At 44.5% G+C, this 15,259-nt stretch overlaps 1 protein-coding gene across 1 annotated transcript in view; it reads right to left on the bottom strand.

The window, feature by feature from the left end:
- Positions 1-15,259, bottom strand: part of LOC135396505 (complement C3-like) — a 210,740-nt gene that overhangs the window by 108,164 nt on the left and 87,317 nt on the right. The gene's annotated exons all lie outside the window — the stretch shown is intronic.

Raw genomic sequence — 15,259 nt, 5'->3', positions numbered from 1 at the left:
CACAACCCCATTGACTTCAATTCCAGCTGAAATACAAAGCAACGACTGGATAACCGAGGCAGAAGATCATGCTCATGGAGCTAATAGCATGTATTCAGCAACAATTTTGCCACAACTTTTCATTACGTATATATATATATATATATATAAATGCTTTGCTCGCTCTGGCATTTCCCTCACGTAACCACTAACCTCCTTATCTTTCGGAACGCTTGCCAATTCGTGCCTGTTGTCCCGTTTCGTCCCCGTGTTCGTGAACCTCCCATTTCAGTAATTGGTCTCGAGCCAAGATCACTTCACATAATCCCCTCCACACTCTAACGAAGCGGCCATTCACTGCGGCCGTAGAAGCCCGCACGGACCCTTTCTTCCCTCCGGGCTGTTGACCCACAATTCGCATGAACCTTTAACACGTCACTCCTAACCCTTTAAAGGTCAGATATGCCGATTTTGAAGTGCCGCAGAACTGAGCGATACTCGCGCTGTGTGTTCATTACCGAACACTGAATATGTGTGCGAAATATCTTGCTCCAACTGTTCGTAGTTTTTAGAAAACAATTTTTTTAGTTCCCACGCCCGGCCGTCAGACCGTCGGCAAACCCTGCGCACGGGCGCACCGACGTCACTGCTCTCGGTTTATCTGTCTTTGGCTTGGCATGGACTCTTGGCTTGGCTGCTTGGCTTCTTTCGTTTCCTCCCTCTGTGCATCGTACATAAGCTAACAGCTGTTATGTTGTTGCTAAGCCTGAAACAAAGCATGTGAATGTTTTTTTTTTTTTGGCACAGCGTCGTTTGGAAAGTGCACTTTCTTGTTCTGACCTTGCCTTTTATGGGCTGGAGCGATATGATTCGTGAATATGCCACGGCGAAATTGTCGAAGATGCGACAGTGCTACGCTGTTAGGACAATTCATCGGAGCATTCAAGTGTTACCTATTATAAGCTGCCAAAAGACCAAGCAGTGCGAAGCTCTTGGCTGACAGTGGTGCCTGCTAATTTCCACTGCAAGGATTTCGTCCACGAATGTTATCATAGGTTACGCGCGACTCCAGAGGTAATTTGGAATCTCGGCACGAAATCGTGTGATGAAAATCTGAGGTGCCCGACGCATAACATTTTGAACGTGCCACGGAGGATCAAGGCGAAAAACGAGAGCAAAAAATGGTAAGTCGAGGTTCAGATATAAAAAATAGCAAGCTTAATGAATCGATTGTGCAGCTGTCCTACTGCGCTTACTCCGATATAACCACGATTAACAACACAATAGTACTATTGATGATCTAACTTCTGAATTATCACAGGTGCACGCTGAAGGCGGAAATGAAGCATGATCTGGCTTGCATCCGGTCATGAAGAAATTGCTGACATGTTAGTTGTAGTCCACCTCCACCAACAGGTATGACAATGTGATGTTATAATTTGAGTATTCATCTATGTTCAACTTTTCATGTGCACTCGCATGCAGACATCTTGACACCACTTTTAAATCTGCCCTCAGAGTTACAACCTGTGCTTTCAGGGTGGAAAACAAAGGTCGCCATTCCGATTAGCTGCTATCTCCCAGTTCAAGCACTTTTGTGTCTGGACACTGGTTCCTGTGGATGGGGTGTTACAAGCTTCACTGTCTGATACAGAAGGTACGTTACATTAGTTCAGTTAATTTGTCTTTTGCACATTTTTGTTACTGTTAGCTGGATTACTGTTGGACATACAATCCTTTGACACACCGAAGCTGATGTCGCCTCTAATAACGTTTTAGAATTTTCAGTGTCATCAACGTCCATTGAGGAAGGTGCCCTTACTATCTGTGAATCTTCAACTGAAGAATAGCCCAGAATTCATGTTAACATTGTCTACTCTTATTAATTCACTGTCTGTTTTCTGAGAGCTAAGAAAAATGGAAACTATTTATTTGTCACACCTTCACACTGGATACTGGTGTGGTACTGGCTTGACATGTAAGCTAAAATACCTGGATTCTACAATAATTGTGTTCAACTTGGTGCATTACCGTGGGCAATGCCACATTCACTACATTTTTAGTGGGTCCGGCGCACAAATACTGTGTGCATACTGCATACATACATACTGGTCGATAGGCAAAAATACCTGAGCAGTGCTGTGTAGTCTTTTTACCCAAAGTCCATATTCTTACTGCAAAGTCACAGTACGTAGAACAGCAATGTGCAGGTATGCTGCGATAGAGATTCACAACAGAAAGAAGACTGTTGGGAGCATCTAAATTTTAATGAGACGAGACTTTCGTGCACAAGGCTGCTCTTGTTAATGTCTAACATGAAGTTACAAAATCCCATAATATATAAAACATGTTGTAATGTAGAGAGCGAGGGGTGGTACAGACATAAAGATAATTATATAATCATATATAATAAAATAAAAAGGGGGTACAAGTCGACAACTCAATAACTCTACTTATTCTCTACCTTACAACATGTCATATATTCTGGAATTTTGTAACTTGATGTTAGACATCAAGAAGTACAGCCTTCTGTGCAGAAGTATTCTTTCTGTTGTGCACAATCATTATATAGTAAATGCGACTATCCATTTCTTGTCATTAAATGTTTTTCCTTCCTTTCTTTCTTTTTTTCTGCAGTGATGAGCATCCATAAGGACACATGCCAGAAAGGGAGTCTCTTTGGGATGACAAACCCTCATCACCTCATGAGGATACAATGGTTGACGAATGGTTCTCAAGCACATCGAAACTTCCAACAAATAATTCATGAAAAAGCCAGTCAGTGCTAGCACCAGGAATTGAACGTGGACCGTCCTGCTACCAGTCAGAGATGTTCAGTGGCGTAGTCACGGGGGGGCTAGGGGGGGCTCGAGCCCCCTCTACCTGCCACGGACCGACCCACACAAATCGTGCAAATCCGAGAACATAATATATGGGGGGACCAGTGTGACTATCGCGAAAGTTCTTGCAGTTCATGGCGTCTATCTAAGAAGCACTCTTGAATGGTTTTCAAAGTATGAGCTTTTCAAAATACTTCCAATCTTGTGACACCACTTCATTGGTCATGACAGCCTGTACATGTAATCGTACTGTGAACGTCTAAATCAACTATTTTCGTTCCCTTTTTTAATCCTCAGTTTGCAGTGTGCACAAGTGTGTGTGTGTTGTCGACACAGGATCAGCGGGGGGGGGGGGCGAGTTTTCGTATCGAGCCCCTCCTACCTTTGAGGTCTGGGTACGCCACTGGAGATGTTACATTTCAGGCGCTCATTGACTTTTGGTGAATTACTTGTTGACTTTGTCCCAAGGTGGAGCTCGCTACAGCTCATTTGCTATCTGTTAATGTTGTGGTGTGTGTTGCGTTTTTCTCTTTGTGTGTTCCAGATTCAGAACGGTTAATTTGGATCAGGTCAGGTACGTTTCATTTAGACATGGCAAACATAAAGTGGTGTTTCTCAACACAACTTAGCAGTGGTCTTCATGCATTACTGCTACGCCCATTAAGCGTGAATAGAAACCTGCACATTATCCATGATGTAAAACCCCAAGACTAGGGAACACGAAGGGACAGACACAAACATGTCCCTTTGTGTTCCCTAGTCTCGGGGTTTTACATATGCATCATCTTCACCAGCTCGCTTGCTTGCAGCCATTTTTTCTGCACATTATGTTCACTCTACTTTTATCGTGTGCTATATAATCTTGTTCAAGTTCTGTCAAACACCCTGTAATGCTATAAAGAAATTCAGTACACTGTTTGTGTGGGTTGAATGGTAGCGCATGAATGCAGGAAGGAAACTGTCATGTTATGGCAAGTGTTTACGTATTGTACATTTAACTACTAATTTTATTGGTTAGCTTTCGCTGGCGTATCATGTCAAGCCATGTTATATTAATTTGGAACATGTTCTTCTTAGTAGCCAGAGCAGCTGATACACAGAGAGAACATAGCCCGTGTGTGTTTGTCTTTTCCACCGCAGCCCTTGGGTTTCCTCCCTGATGGCTACACATGTCAGGGGTAGGTTTCAGAACCGGTAGTTCCCGCCAAGTGTGAATTGCTTTTCAGGGGATCATCACGCTGGCAGATGAAACATATGGTTTAAATTATTTGCAGGACAGGAATTGCGCAGCTTCACACAAATACTACTACTACGACGTAAGAGTGGTTTCAAATCTAGCTTTTTTGTGTTCCTGACATTATCGCACAAGATGTAGTATCCACTATGATCCTTTATGTGGGGGGTATGTACAGTGCAATCAACAGATGCTATTTACAAATCTGTGTTTTCTACTGTGTTGAAATGGGGTAGTTTGTATCTGAGAGCCATATTGAAATACAGGCCCTCGAGAAACCTGGCAACACATTGCAGGGACTCTGGATGCTGCCTAAATTTCCAGAACACACAGCTCAAGGCAGCGGTTAAATAACAAGTGGTTAGAGAAATCCAAGATAGTTGCATCCGTAAGCAGTCCGCTGTTGGATTTGCTTCTGTCAGAGATACGTTATCTCAGAGGGAACGCACGGACACACTCAGAATGATACTAGGGCTGCCTGTGAAATAGAATGAGGAGAGGGGATGATATATAACCGTTTTTCTTGTCTGTTATTCTATTCGTTAAATTGTCATTTTCTTAGCAGCATATGTGTGTATATTCCAGAGTCTGCTAATAAATATATCAGTTTAGAGCTAGCAGTCGCATTGTAGATGTCTCATCCTGTCCTTGGTTGCTTGTGATTCACTATGGCCATGCTTGCTATTGCAAAAACAGAAAACAAAAAAAGACAATAGAAAAACACGGAAAGAGCGACCTAAAAAGCTGCCTGTTCTAGTGCTCACATGGAGGCAATGCAATGAGGTAACATGTTCCATTCATGAACTGTGCATAGTAGTACATATCACAACGGCAACCGATTATTCAGATTTTTCTTGAAGTACGTTGTTTTTTTTTAGCTTTGTTTGCACAGTCTATTATTAGAGCTTTATGTGATTCCCCTCTTCAGATACTTTAAGATTGCTGATGCTGTGCAGTTTGTTAATTTTGAAACTGTACTGTGCTGAGATACAAAAACAGAATTGTCATATCTGCATTTGAGCACATAGGAATAATTTGTAAGTACTTTACTTGTTGACATTAATATTTGCACCAGGTCACAACATTGTTGATTTATGAAAAATGTAAATAAATATATTTATTTGCTTGCCAAACAATGCACAAATGTCTTCTTTTCTAGTGAGATATTCCCTGTTCACCAGACATAAATGTGGAAAAGTTAAAGGGGCACAATGATGGTAGAGTCTAGCGTTGCTTTTTGCCACTTCACATATATGCACTGTTATTCGTGTGCACATGTAGGAATAGGAAGGTAGAGGATGCACATAAAAAATTTCGTATGCAGCCACACATATGGTTCAGAAGATTAATTAGATGATGTCCAAGCATATATAATTGTGCTTCATGTGCAATGGGTATGCTAACGGATTGCTTCCATGAAGCCTTTTTATTTATTTTTATAAATTCTTTTTATAAATGTTATTTCTGATTTTATATAAATTTCATATTACATATTGTATACTTATATTTTTATAAATTTTAACTAAATTAAAAATTAAAATTTAACTAAATTAAAAATTAAACTAAAAATTTATTTAAAAACTCAAGTTACACGGCCCCTGTAAGAGTGCCCTTTGCAAATGGTTTGGTAACGTGTCTTGAACTGTAAAGGTAAGAGGCAATCGAGAATGCTGCAGACAAGGTTGCAACTTACATATTGCTTACGTCCTACATACAAAGTGATTTGTACAATAATTCCTGAGCACGGAATTAATCCCGAGGCTGGCCAGTGATGTCACCTAGGACGACAAGTCACATAATTGCCTTTAACACTTTTACACCCCATGGGCTGAGTTGTGAATTGAAAGAGCACTCTACAGAAGGATAGGGTGCACCTGATTTCTATGATCTATGCTATGCCCTAACTGTTCAGACACCATATTTCTAAGTGGCAATATGTGCTCTGGTACTTCTTTTGCGTCTGCATAGTGTGCAACCACATGGCTACTGGAGTTTCGTGTGCATGTTTTTGTGCGACGGTGTTCATTACAAACAATATCCAGATGTTAGACATAAAATGCAGTAGTTTGTAGCGTACCACACAACGCAGCGTGACATGGGAGTGTGTGATTCAAAGAAAGCTTCTGGAAAATGCACAGAATCCCACAAAAAGTTTAAACTGTGATTTGTATTTCGTTTTACGTCTTTCGTCGTTACATACCATCGTCGACGCTGTTGCACATTGATAAATCGAACGTAAAACTTGTCCCATAGCAGTATGCGGTTTCTCAAATATATAGCACAATTTTCCTGCAGTAATAAAACGCTGTCGGCATTTTCTTGCTGACACGGCTGTCGAAACGTCAGCCTCTACAATGGGCAAGTGCTGTAAAGGGGCTAACGCAGACGCGACTTGATACAAATTGTACGTGCTCACACAAACGACGAATTCCAGTCACAACATCCCACAGAGGTTGGTTCGCGAATGAGTTCTCAGCTGCTGCACTGTTTACTTATCGCGGAACGGTGGAACCCGGCTGTCCGCCATCTTCAAGCACAGATACGTGAAGCCGCGAGAAGCCGTAGCTGAAATCCACTGACAAGTACGAAGGCGCGTACACGTCACAATGCCCGTTCGGGTGCATCTACGTCATAAAAATGGCTGCGCCCATGTGTGTTTCGGAATGAATTACCTATTTTTTTGACATGGTACTGTACTGAACTGAGAGAATGAAGGTGTATTTTGGGGAGAGCTGAATGTGGGCTTTCAGAATATCACAACCGTTTCGACTATTTGGGATATCGGCATAGCTGACCTTTAAATACCATGCCGATAATGAGGACGGTGGCCAGAAGAAGAACAGTCTCTGTTCGAAATGTCGGCGGCTCCTGTCTTGAGGCAACTCCCTTCGTACTTCTCTACCGGTTCGCTGGATCTCTACACATCTACTGTCCAGAAAAGTTAGTAGGGCTTATAGAGCAGAGCGTTAGTGGGCTGGATCTGATTATGGACCAAGAAATTTTCTCATTAACTTTCCTCATGCGTTCAGCTTTGCTATAATGTTATAACAAGGGCTGTAGGACTTAATACTCTTTATCTACACTCTTAAAAATGAACTTCACCACATAGCACGCTCCTAGCCAACCACCACCCCGAATGACAACGTTCTCGCCCTAGATTTGTTGAAAACGGGAGGAGGAGCCTATTTTGTGCCATTATGCACGGCACAAAATAGGCTCCTCCTCCCGTTTTCAACAAATCAGGGGCGAGAACGTTGTCATTCGGGATGGTGGTTGGCTCGGAGCGTGCTATGTGGTGAAGTTTAAGAGTGTATGAGTATCCAAGCAATGCACCTGGCTCCAGACACCTGGAAGCTTCAATTTCCGTATTGTTAACACACCTGACTCGGCACTAACTCCCGTAAGTACATGTAACGGTGAATGCTTTCAGAAATCAAGAAAGCGAATGTTATCTCGTGCAGAGCTGCACATATATTTTTAGCTTCGTACAAACGCGGACAAAAGCTACCAAACGTCTGCATCGAATTTCCAGAAAGATATTCCGAGTATCCTATAAAGAACATAAAGCATTTTGGGTGACCACGACAGTGTGGGAGACGAACTTCGCTCTGAAAAAAAAAACAAAAAAAAACGGATGAAAATGTCATCGTGGGCGCTTCAGAGTGCGATCCATCGCGTCTGAACCATCAGACGTCACACAAGATTATCTGAGGACATCGAGAGAATTTGTGCAAACTGAATCGAAAAGCTGCGCGGCATATCTACCTCTCTTGTGTGGTCGTAACATGTGTAGCGCGATTCCATGAACCTAGGGACGCGCCAACTAGTCCAACAGCACATTTTGTTAAGCTATGAACCGAAAACACCGCCAACCAACAAAACAACAACGGAACATATGTGTGTCTGGCGGCAACGCAGAAAATAAAAAATTCGGGGTGAGCTCGAACCCCCTACCCCCGTGCATGCGCCAAACAAAAAAAAAAAAAAAAGAAGAAAAATCTAACTGGCGACGATCACGCCGGAGGATTGTGGGACTTTCGGCAGTTACCTTCTGGAAACTTCTGCCATTATCGAGGAAGGCTTTGGAAAATTTTTAATTGCGGATTTTTTTTTTCATTTGAACTTTGAAAATTGCCAAGCGAACCTCAGTTTTGTGTAGAAATATGAAGTCCTCCACGGATAACGACAGACCCAACAAAAATTATGCACAGTATCGCAACAGAAATAGTCGAAAAAAAAAAGTAAAAATTACGCTTTAGGCCAGCCTGCTTGATTTTCGCAAAGAAGCGGGCACGAAATATGCCTCTAGAGGAGGAAGGGTCCCCGCCTTCATCTGTTTAGCCTTCTTTGTGATAAGGCGGTTGTTTCGTTTTCTTTGTTATAAGACGGTTGTCACGAGCATCAGGGCCAAAGCGGGGGAAAGAAAGGTAAAACAAGAGGCGGGAACGCTTCCTCCTCTCCCCGTACCTTCCGTGTGCTCTTCTTTGCGACAATCGAGAAGGCTGTGCTAAAGCGCAATTTTTACGATTTTTTTAGACTGCTGCCCGTTGAGCATACGTTGCGCATATGCTGCACGTTGAGCACATGCAGCCACAAAGCTTAATAAAGCGCGGAAATATAACTGTTACAGATACTCACAAGTCCCAATTGCTGCAATTTATAATAAACGAAGAGAGCGATGTATGTAATACCGGATGTAATGTAAGGACGTTGCGAAGTACGTACGATCATGTGACAGATGTCAGCGCTACAAAATCAAGTACCGTCAATGAATTGACTGGATGACGTTACCAGAGCACTCCCTCGTGCCTTTCGAAGTTATCCACCTAGACTTCGCGGAACTCAAGAAGAAATCCGAGGGAATAAAAAGAACGCAGGCATTTCTTCTTGCGATCGACCAATGCACACGTACCGTAGCCACACGCCCTGGTGGTGAAGACGCTAACAGCGTTATTGCAATGTTAGAGCGGCGAATGTTTATGAACACAAAAGTCATTATCTGTGACAATGGACCTGCCTTTACTAGCAGACGTCTTTCAACATGGGCTCAAGAAAGGGGAATCAAAATCAAGCTCACGGCGCCGTACCATCCTGCAGCAAATGGCCTGGCCGAACGCGCCATCCGCGACGTTAAACAGTTCATCGGCCTCAACCCCGACTTCCCTGGTGGATGGCGTCTGTGCCTCGAGGCGGCCACACGCCACCGCAACCGTTCCCACAACACGGGAGACGGCTGACAAGGAGCTCGGAATAGCTGACGCACTTCAGTTGAAAGAAGCAATGAACACATCCGTGCAAGAAGCGAAGTACAGGAGACGGATGAAGCACTACTTCGACCGTCGCCACAGTGCCAGTGTCCCTGACATTCAAATAGGTGACCTTGTGTTTGTGCGCACTGGACTTCCCGGACCACAATCAGTCTTACATGGTCCTGTTCCTGTCGTCCAGACAGCCCATAAGCAGGGCATACTTAAAACGATTGGGTACACACACACACCAACGGACAGTTTAGACTTGCCACTATTGCCAATGTGTTTAGATACCATCCCAGGAGGGATGAACCCGTGACCCCCCGGCCCTTGTAGCCAGCCGGGAGAGACGAGGAAGAAGAGAAGAGGTAGGATAGAATAAAGGAGAAGGTTCTGAGACAAGAACTGTTACATTGGTGGGGTAAAAAAGTGACCTTTACTTGGCAAATTTCCGAGTTCAGTTCGCAAATATTTACATAATTAAACTTGGAGTACATGACATTCACATTAGGAGGTGGCAAAAACCTAAGAAGAACAAATGCCGTTGACCGCATGATTCTAGGTGGTGTAGTTTTTTTATTATAATTCAATGACACGTTTTCTGGGACACCCTGTATAAGGGCAGTACAAAGCTACAACAGCATACAATTATTCTCGCAAACCCAAATCCAATCTTACCTCAGCTGAGCGTCGTAGTCTTTCTAATCTCAAACAATCGAAAGACATAATTATCAAAAGAGCAGATAAAGGGGGGGGGGGCAACTATTGTAATGGATATGCAAAATTACATCGATGAGGGGCTACACGGCTTATGATCTAACGAAGCGCGAGGCACTCGTGAAATCGAGCACGTGATGTATGACGCGCTCTTTTCGTTAACGTGACAAGGGCGTAATCTCTCAGTCCAGTAACGATCGAATGAGATCGTTTGTCTTACGAGTAGGTCTACCCACTCGTTAGAATGTTAACTATCTTCATTTGGAGATTTGCAGAAACAGAATTTCTACAGTAGCGGATATGTATTGCTCCACGACTGTATACAAAAGGACATCCTGTCCCTTTCATGGCATGCACACCAGTGGTTTCATGAGGGCTGTGAGATATTCTCGAGAAGATGCAGATCAAGACGAGAAAGAAGACGAAGAAGTGACAACGACAAGCCATAGACAAATCATAGACAAATCATGCGAGCTATCCAAACAAAATTAAACAACCCCATTAGTCGAAAAGATTGCAGCCTCGTTGGCAGCTGTAGTTCGCTCAGGCCGATGACATCACGACACGTAAGGGCTCGTAACGAGCACGACAGCCTCAACGAAGGAGGAGCAGAGATTGCGCCAATTGCGCCACAGCAGAGCGTCGATAAGGATCTTCGTTTCGTTATTCCTACCGACTCGATGACGTTGAAGCTGCCAAAGAAAGATGGCGGAAGGATACTTCGCTTGGGCGATCACACAAGCGGCTAACTGTGTCCCACGGACGTGATGGCGCCAGGATGCCTTTCAACTGGACGAGACAGATTTTGTAAAGTTGTTCCGTCCGTCAAGAAACGCTGTCCGCACCGTTTGTGAGGACTTGCGACTGCAGTACTATAGCAGTGGGACTGGTGGCTTTTAAAAGTTGGTGAGTGTGTTTAAAAGTGAAATAATGCATGGAAGTGAGAGGAGACCATATACAGAGTCTGAAAACATGACAGCAACACGTGACATGACAACACGTGAGCGCTCGCAACGTGCACAATAACCACAAAGAAGGAGCATCACGAGGAGCAGAGATTGTGACCGCAGCAAAGCATCGATAAAGTTGCTCGTTGCGTTACCCTGAACGACTCGTTCAGCTCTCTCGTGTCTCGTTCAACGTCTCGTTAAGTTGAACGTGCGAAACGATTAAGCCCCCAGGGAACCCTAGCACTACCGGTGGCGCTAGACAAGTGCCTTCCACTTCAGATGCGCGTTTATGGCACTGCACACTTCTGAATATCCAGCAATGGTGGGGTTGCCACCTTTTCCGTCGACCAATACGGAACACAGGGGGTGTTGCAAGCGCAACGCAGTGGGCTTTGTGTACATAGACCTTTGAATCAATAAGATGTATGAACAGTTTTTAAACAAAACATTGCTTTATAGTTATCTGAGACTACAAATAACTGGGCGTCAAGCGGAACACCAGTAGAAGTCTATCGCAGCCCGGTCACGCTGAATGGCGAGACAAGCAAGAAGGCCCCTGTTTGGCCGGCTGGAATGCATAACGTCGCATTTTTATTGGTCCTGTCAGTTTGATTTCCATTGTCCCCAGCGCTGTGTGAACTATCTGAAACTATGCGTTCTATGGGGAGCTGTTACTGCCCCGCCATCCTCCATTTTTTGCCCCGTCTAGGATAGCACGAAGTGGATTGTGTAGGACCGAATCAAATTCTTGAGTCTTGAAAGTTGAGCACTGGGCACAGGGGGTTGTAATAATAGGTTCTCTCCAGCATATTCATGTGCATCAACGTGGCTTTGATTGCCCAGTTAAGCTATAGCTCAATCTTTGGTGACGATGATGTAAAACACGGAGTCGTAACGTTTTTACTACGACTTGGCCAGTTCCCGAACATTATATGTCCTGATTACACCTCCACCCGGACACCGAACGCAAGCCTTGAATTTCCGAACTGTTCGGGTGAAATCAGGACAGGTGGCAACCCTAAGCAACGGGGTAGAGTATAGCCCCTAGCGATGAAAATCCCCATTCATCATCTCAAATATACGAGGGGTGTTCAAGTCAAACCGGAACTTTCTGTCTCCTGAGTGTACAACTAGCTCGCGCTACTTCTTTTTCGTCATTTTCACACGCGACAGGCCTCCGCGTTCACCACGTGGTGGCCCAAAGTTTGAACAACAGTTTGCAAAACAGAAGACACGTGCTGGACGAGATGGCCGGCAAGTCATCTGAAATTCACAGAAAACTTCAGGCTCAATATGGCCACGATACACGTAGCCGCAGCAAAGCGTTTGAGTGGTGCAAACTGTTCCGAGACGGCCGCACATCAATGCTGGGCGATCCCAGCCGGGGCGGCTTAGAGACCAGTGTCAGAGTTCCTCAGAACATCCCACTTGTGGAGCGCCTGATCCTCAAGGACCGACGGATTACATATCTCGATATCAATAGTGCATATAGTGCGATCAATAGTGCATATTACTGCTAGGTTCTCGGGGATGTGCATAAGGCGCTGAAGCAAAAGCTGCCGGGCCTCATCACCAAAGCAGTCCTCCTCCTACAGGACAATACACGCCCGCATTCCGCGCAACTCACGACACGCACCTTACAGGAACTTGGCTGGGAGTTTCTGCCACATCCCCCTTACAATTCAGACCAATGAAGGCGTTCCTTGGGAGCCGCCACTTCAGCTGCGACGACGAGGTCACAAATGCTGTCCGACCATGTCTGCTGCACGCCAGTACGGATTTCGACGCTGCTGGCATTCCAAGCCCTCGTGAAACGCTGGGAGAAGTGCATTAGTGCAGCTGGAGATTACGTTGAAAAATAAAAATAATTTCTCGCATGTAAGTTTATTTTACTTTTGCGAAAAATGAAAAGTCCCGGTTTGACTTGAACGCCCCTCGTAGTTGTTGTTGAACACCCAGCGTGCGCATAAGTGCAGTACTCTCTGGGTTGTGCCACCGGGAGGTTTATTGAGGTTTCGGCCAAGTAATAGTCAAGTCCTGCCTAGTCAATACGCTGACTGTGTGGATGTTGTAAGGCGTTTACGACTCAAGCTTGCTGACGCTGATATCCAGTTATGGGCTGTCAGCTATTTATTTTGATACGGCAATCAGGGAGTTGCAGTTCGGTCCCGGGGATGGCTAGATGCCCGCTGCGCCAATCTTCAGTGGAAGCTTGTCCACGACGTTCTTCCTCTCCGCGCTCGATTACGCTCTTATATATCTCTCGCTCTTATGGTTGCCCGTCTTGCGAGATGTGTGAAACGGCCGAGCACTGTTTCAGGCGTTGTCACGTCCCTCTTTTGCTGTGCCGCAGGTTAACGCAAGTATTTGAGCTCTCGACTGTCGCCAGGGCCACCGCGCGGTTCTTAAAACCGTTATCCGTTCTGCGCACTCTGCGTAACCAATTGGCTTTATTAAAAATACGGAGATAAACTTGGAGGTTTAGATCTGCCGTTGCCGGCTAGCCTTCAGTGGTCCAGCCTTCAGTGGCCCAGGCTTCGGAGACGCAGCTATATTTCAGGGTGTCAGGGCAGGACTTCGTAGCCACATCATCCGCGAAGCAGGTCCCGTGGAGTGCTGCAGCCGCTGTATGGCGTCTATTCGACTCTTCCGCCACGTTCAGGGTGAGTGACAAATCATGTTCTAGACTGCTCAGTAGGACTGTAGTGCCCTCCGCAGCGACTCTGCCGTGTTTAGATTGTTCGCTTGATATGGCCAATACGAACAGCAAACTCTCCTAGAGAGCAATGCCTGTAATCATCACAAGGGGTCTCTACCGGACTGCTACAAGGCTTTAAAAGGTTTCCTCTTCTCATGAACAGTTCCTTCACGTTTTTTAAAGCTGATGAGGATGCCCGCATAGGCGTCGAAACGTCCTTTTCTTGTTTGTTTTTATTTGTTGTGCAAGCCAGTGTGACGCAGTAATTAAACATCATGACCCCTGGCTTTTGGTCTATTTTCATCTCCTAGAGAGTGTTGTTATCTAGCTTGTAGCGATTTTAACGTAAAGTTAGTGTGTGTGCGTGAGGATTACATCCATAGATAGCTCTCCTGCTTGATGACAATACACATGCATCTGCGATTCACACAGGTTCTTTGCCATTCTGTGGCGGTAATCTGCACCACCTTGCTTCACATCTGTGCTTTTCGCGTGCGGCTTTGCACGTGCGGCCTTGCACGTGAAGTTTGCGTTTCGTAAGCGCGGTTAATTTCTATCTGCCTCTTTCCGCTGGTGGGCAGTCGATAAATATAATTCCTTGATTTCTCCTTTTAAAATCATTAACAAATCGCAAGCCGAAATTTGACTGAGGGGTCACGACTGCTATAGATAACAAAATTTGCAAAACAAATCATGAATTTGGAATACACGTATCGCGCTGAAAACCTTAGAAAATGCAAGACAAAAGTTGACAAGAGGAACAAAACATACACAATTAGCATACTTCGAGGAAGTCGTACTGTCCACAGCTCAAACAGTATAGGCCCTCGGACGATCCATTTCTACACCTGAAGGGTGCAAATTTGACACACAGGGCGCTAAAGTTAGGACTGAACAGTACCACCTTGCCAAAGGGATTAAACTCCACACATTTGTGGTGTGGACTAACATTTGTGACAAGCCATTACCACCCTAAAAGGTATAAGAAGACAACCTTTTTTTTTAAAGAGTGTGGTTGTGCTCTAGTCCGGATGGCGGTTCCACAATCTGCGGAGCCGCGGTGATTTGATTACATCAAGTTTCTGTTCTCCAGCAACTGCCAAACCTTCTCATATTCCTTGTTGACTACCTTTATAAGCAGTTGACGACAATGCAATACAGACAATTTCTTGTTACGTGGCGAATAATCTGCATGGACCGCATCTCTGGTTCACAGTCGTGCTTTGTGCTCGATCTTGTGCTAGAATTTGTGCGCGTGCGTGACCGGTTATGTTCTTCCTCTTGTTATCTCTCGTGTTGATTGTTGTTATTGAAATACATATTGTTCTAGTTCCGTTGTATATTCTAACTTGTTGCCTATAGATAAATAGAATGTTTCTGCTTTCCTCTAATAATATACCATGTCGCGGGTATATTATATACAGGGTGTTTCACAAAACCTGTCATTCCGACTTAATAAAAAGACGGGGCGGCAGAAAAATATGCAGTCAACGCCATTTGTATGGCAACTAAATTTGCTACCTTGCAAAAATATTCTCATTTGATTTTGATTAAAAGAAATTGAATTTCTTTAATTGAATTCCAAAATTTCC

Source organism: Ornithodoros turicata, chromosome 6 (assembly GCF_037126465.1).
Source record: "Ornithodoros turicata isolate Travis chromosome 6, ASM3712646v1, whole genome shotgun sequence".
NCBI classification, from domain to species: Eukaryota; Metazoa; Arthropoda; class Arachnida; order Ixodida; family Argasidae; genus Ornithodoros; species Ornithodoros turicata.
The sequence above is the reverse complement of the archived record's forward strand: the minus strand, read 5'-3'. Positions and strand labels throughout refer to the sequence as shown.